Consider the following 6,000-nt stretch of genomic DNA (forward strand, 5'->3'; position numbering starts at 1 on the left):
CACTTACAGACTCAAGCTGTTTAATTTAGCTCATTCTATTTAACTTAAGAAAGAGAAGGTTAAGGGGTCACTTGATCACAGTCTATGGCTACGTCTACACCGGGAGCTGGGGTGTGACGCCCAGGCCATGTACAAATACGCTAGCTGGATGAGAATTAGTGAGGGTAAATAGCAGTGTAACCTTGGTAGCGTGGGCCGTGGAGACACAGCTAATCTGCTACTCATGCTACCGCAGCTGTGCTACTATTTATACTCGCACTACCTCTCATCCAGGTAGCGTGAGTGTGTGTACATGAACTGGGAGTCACACCCCCTAGCTCTTGGTGTAGACGTAACCTAGGAGAACCTACCTAGGTGCAAAAAATGTACAATGGGCTCGTCAGTCTAGCAGAGAAAGGTCTAACAAGATCTAGTGGCTGGATATTGAAGCTAGACAAATTCAGACAGGCAATACGGTGCTCTTGTTTAACCGTGAGGGGAATTAACCATCGAAACGACTTCGTAAGGGCTGGGGTGCATCCTCTATCACTGGCAATTTTTAACCAAGTTTGGGATGTTTTTCTAAAAGATTTGCTGTAGTCGAATAGGACTCCAGTCAGGGAAGGCCTCTGGCTTGTGTTATACAGGAGGTCACTAGATGAACACAGCACTCCTTTATGGCTTTATAATCTATTAAATTAGTTGTGCAGTCTGAGGGCTAGTCTACACTGGCAATGCTAAAGCACTGCCCCGGCAGCATTTTGACGTGGCTTGTGAGGTCGCGGCGCTCCCCCAGCGCTCTAAAAAAACCGCTTCCTCAAGGGGCGTGGCTCCCAGCGCTGGGGCACCGTCTACACTGGCGCGTTACAGCACTGACACTTGCTGCGCTCCCAGGGGTGTTTTTTCACACCCCTGAGCGAGAAAGTTGCAGGGCTGTAAATTGCCAGCGTAGACAAGCCCTAAAGCTTCAGAGCATCAGCACAAACCCAGAGGGAATAATCAGCTTTTATAGGTATTCACTGGGTGCAAGGCTGCCCCACCATATATGGAGAACTGGGATTTAAGGCCCCCATCCAATTCTCACTGAGGTGCGGGGCAGCAAAACACGCTAGGGTGTCATCTGGGGTCAGGGAGAGAAGGCCCGAGAGAAACAGAGTGGGAAATGTCTGCTCTGCCCAGAAAAGAAATCTTGACTTCTGCCATGTGAGGCATTTGCCTTGGCTGGGCCTGAAGCGGATGAAATGGTGGCTGAGGCCCAAAGTCCTACAGATAAATTGGTGTTTATTTTGTATTTATTTATCCAAAGAATACGTGGAGGTTGCTGCAAACGTTGTCCCTTATTCTAACTATGCTATAGTACTCTGCACAACTCAGATTTGTGGGGCGGGAGTCTCGAGAGAGGCTAGCTCGGGTTCACATTATGACAATCATCCTGAAAAACACACTCTCTTGTGTTAGAACAGCTGCGTCAGTAGACCTGGGGCTCTGCATAACCATATTTTGCTGCACAAACCCTAGCTCATTGTGTTTTTGAAGATGATCAGTGACACCTAGTGGATGTTTTGTATCCATCCATCCTCAATACATGGTTTCTTCTGATCTAGGCAAATGACCTGATGTTGAAATAATACGTTATTTCTGGGGTTCCCTTATTTTCCGTAAGAGAGACTATACATAATTTCCAAACTGTTACATGGAGCAATTTTCATTATTAACGAAAAGAGACTGACTTGAGTGTCTTCTCACAGGCTGCTTTGGAATAATCCAGTTTAGCACGTAGTAGCAGAGCTGGAAAAGGTTGTGTGAAGGGTGTCTGGGCATCTTAATTATTATTCCTCTTCACTGTTCATTCCAGACATCTGGATTTTGCTTTTGTCCTTAAGAGGTGGAGAAAGAAAACACATAGGTGGCTTTCAAATCTTGGCCTAGGGGATTTAGGTACACTGGTCCCATTGGCAATGGTGGAAGGTGTGTATCTACCGTCCCACCGACAAGCCAGCTTTGAAAAAAATCTCAGCCTTTTTTCCCTCTCGCTAGAAAAGGGTCCTGCTAGCATGGTTCTTCTTCCTCCTTCCCCCAGGTTATTTGCTGCTGAAATAATCTTTTTATCTGGGGGGGCAAAGGGAGAGGAGGGCTGGCCAATGTAATCAATCCTGCCCTCCATGAGAATATCACTAGGTGCAGAGCCAGCAAGGGGGATTTTTGGGAGGGCTAGTGAGAAGATTTTGGGGATAGCACCCAAAACTGAATGTTTTACATTTAAAATCATGCGTATTGTAATGGGTGGGATCCTTAGACCTCCCCCCTGCCTCTGGCTGCAAGAGTTAAGTGCAGCTGCTTGTGGGGGTGGAATGGGAGGGGTCCTGCATGTAGCTGCAAACATTTAAAATAAAATCATCTTGGAAGGGGATCTTTGGACCCCGTCTGCTCCCTGCCACTGGGAGGTTCTATATTCATTTGGGTGAATTTAAGCATGCAGAGTACTCAGCAAATAAAGTATTTAATGGTCACAGCACTTCTTCAGATGTATTAGTAAGTATTATCCCCATTGTGCAATGGGAAAGCTAAGGAGAAAGGTTATGTGAGCTAACCAAGGGCAAGGAATTGGTGTCAAAGCTGGGATTGAATTGCAGGAGTGCTTTATTCTCTGCCCATGCACACTTCACTAGCCCAGTGGGTCTCAACCAGGGGCATGCAAAGGTCTTCCAGGGGGTACCTCAACTCATCTAGCTATTTGCCTAGTTTTACAACAGGCTACATAAAAAGCACTAGCAAAGTCAGTACAAACTGAAAAGTCATACAATGACTTGTTTGTACTTCTCTATACACTGAAATATAAGTATAGTATTTATATTCCAATTGACTTATTTTATAACTTATGGTAAAAATGAGAAAGTAAGCAAATTTTTGGTAACACTGTTCTGTGACACTTTTCTATTTTTATGCCAGATTTTGTAAGTGGGTAGTTTTTAAGTGAGGTGAAATTTGGGGTACGCAAGACAAATCAGATGCCTGAAAGGGGTACAGTGGTCTGAAAAGTCTGAGAGCCACTGCACTATACTACATAGCCTCTCATATTCTCCTGCTGGTGACCAGAGGTCATGCTGGCTGCTCAGAAGAGGAGCTGGGTCAGGCTGAGGCTGCAGGATGGAAGGGAGTCTGTAGCCCTGGTGCAAGCAGGGGCCATCTGGCAATGCCTCCCACACCCACAAACTGAAACGGCATCTTACTGAAAAATTTGGGACCTGTGATCATTTTTATCATGGACTCCAAAGGGCAACCCTAGGCAGTTGTATGGAGACCACAAATAACCTGTGATCTGTAGGGGGAAAAAAAATTAGTGGAGATCATCTACCCCTAGTGTCATAAATATAAAGGGAAGGGTAAACCCCTTTGAAATCCCTCCTGGCCAGGGGAAAGCTCCTCTCACCTGTAAAGGGTTAAGAAGCTAAAGGTAACCTCGCTGGCACCTGACCAAAATGACCAATGAGGAGACAAGATACTTTCAAAAGCTGGGAGCAGGGAGAGAAACAAAGGGTCTGTGTGTCTGTCTATAGTCTGTCTTTGTCGGGGATAGACCAGGAATGGAGTCTTAGAATTTTTAGTAAGTAATCTAGCTAGGTATGTGTTAGATTATGATTTCTTTAAATGGCTGAGAAAAGAATTGTGCTGAATAGAATAACTATTTCTGTCTGTGTATCTTTTTTGTAACTTATGGTTTTGCCTAGAGGGGTTCTCTATGTTTTTGAATCTAATTACCCTGTAAGATATCTACCATCCTGATTTTACAGGGGGGATTTCTTCATTTCTATTTACTTCTATTTTTATTAAAAGTCTTCTTGTAAGAAACTGAATGCTTTTTCATTGTTCTCAGATCCAAGGGTTTGGGTCTGTGGTCACCTATGCAAATTGGTGAGGCTTTTTATCCAACATTTCCCAGGAAAGGGGGGTGCAAGTGTTGGGAGGATTGTTCATTGTTCTTAAGATCCAAGGGTCTGGGTCTGTAGTCACCTAGGCAAATTGGTGAGGCTTTTTACGAAACCTTGTCCAGGAAGTGGGGGTGCAAGGTTTTGGGAAGTATTTTGGGGGGAAGGACGCGTCCAAACAGCTCTTCCCCAGTAACCAGTATTAGTTTGGTGGTGGTAGCGGCCAGTCCAAGGACAACGGGTGGAATATTTTGTACCTTGGGGAAGTTTTGACCTAAGCTGGTAAAGATAAGCTTAGGAGGTTTTTCATGCAGGTCCCCACATCTGTACCCTAGAGTTCAGAGTGGGGGAGGAACCTTGACACCTAGCAATCAGTTAAGGCTGTTTTCAAGGCTGGCCTTGCAAAGCAAGGGCTTTTACGGCAAATTCCCACGTCAGGGTTCCTTCCCCACTCTGAACTCTAGGGTACAGATGTGGGGACCCGCATGAAAGACCCCCTAAGCTTAGTCTTACCAGCTTAGGTTAAAAACTTCCCCAAGGTACAAAATTTGCTTTGTCCTTGAACCGTATGCTGCCACCACCAAGTGTTTTAAACAAAGGACAGGGAAAGAGACCACCTGGAGACGTCTTTCCCCAAAATATCCCCCCAAGCCCTACACCCCCTTTCCTGGGGAAGGCTGGATAAGAATCCTCACCAATTTGTACAGGTGAACACAGACCCAAACCCTTGGATCTTAAGAACAATGAAAAATAAATCAGGTTCTTAAAAGAAGAATTTTATTTAAAGAAAAGGTAAAAGAATCACCTCTGTAACATCAAGATGGAAAATACTTTACAGGGTATTCAGATTCAAAACACACAGGTCCCCCTCTGGGCAAAACCTTTAAGTTACAGAAAACAGGAATAAACCTCCCTCTTAACACGGGGAAAATTCACATAAAACAAAAGATAAACTAATCCACCTTGCCTGGCTTACCTATACTGGTTGCAATATTGGAGACTTGGATTAGGATGGGTTGGAGAAGATAAATTTCTGTCTGGCCTCTCTCAGTCCCAAGAGAGAACAACCACGTAAACAAAGAGCACAAACAAAAGCCTTTCCCCCCCACCCCAAGATTTGAAAGTATCTTGTCCCCTTATTGGTCCTTTGGGTCAGGTGCCAGCCAGGTTAGCTGAGCTTCTTAACCCTTTACAGGTAACAGGATGTTGCCTCTGGCCAGGAGGGATTTTATAGCTCTGTATCCAGAAAGGTGGTTACCCTTCCCTTTATATTTATGACAGTCCATATATACATAAAAGGGATCGGCAACCTTTGGTATGCGGCCCATCAGGGAAATCCACTGATGGACCAGGTCAGTTTGTTTATCTGCAGTGTCCGCAGGTTCATCCGATCGCAGCTCCCACTGGCCGCGGTTCACTGTTCCAAGCCAATGGGGGCTGCGGGAAGCAGCAGCCAGCACATTCCTCGGCCCATGCGGCTTCCCTCAGCCCCCATTGGCCTGGAGCAGCGAACCACGGCCAGTGGGAGCTGCGATTGGATGAACCTGTGGACACTGCAGGTAAACAAACTGTCCCAGCCCACCAGTGGATTTCCCTGACAGGCCGCATGCCAAAGGTTGCCAATCCCTGATATATAATCTCTTACATTTCTAGGCTTCTCAAGCCAGTAAGGGGCATGACTGGCTCTGTAATCATTTACTTTGTGAGTTGGTAGAAATCTCCAAGCCCCTGGCTAACAGTCTTTCAGCCTGCAACTGTGTGCCCACATTCCCATATTCATCAATTTCCTGGAGTTACTGCCTAGGCTGCTAACTTGCAAGCCTTTATCCCTCCCAGTTCTTCCACCACAACTGCTTGTTCTCTCTTCTTTTCAGCTCTTTTCCTACCACTGCCAGATCACCTCCCAACAGAGGTGGCTAAAGCTCAGTCAACCAATTCCTTAAGTTTGCATTGGTCCACACAGTCCTGCTCCAGGAGAAATGCAGGATCTTTCTGCTTTTTCAGCAAGACCAGGCAGACCTAATGCTTCTCCCCTTGCTCTCCCTTTGAGCTGGTCAGAACATTTTCAACTAAATGTTCTTTCATCAAAATATGC

Source organism: Eretmochelys imbricata, chromosome 7 (genome assembly GCF_965152235.1).
Source record: "Eretmochelys imbricata isolate rEreImb1 chromosome 7, rEreImb1.hap1, whole genome shotgun sequence".
Classification (NCBI taxonomy): Eukaryota; Metazoa; Chordata; order Testudines; family Cheloniidae; genus Eretmochelys; species Eretmochelys imbricata.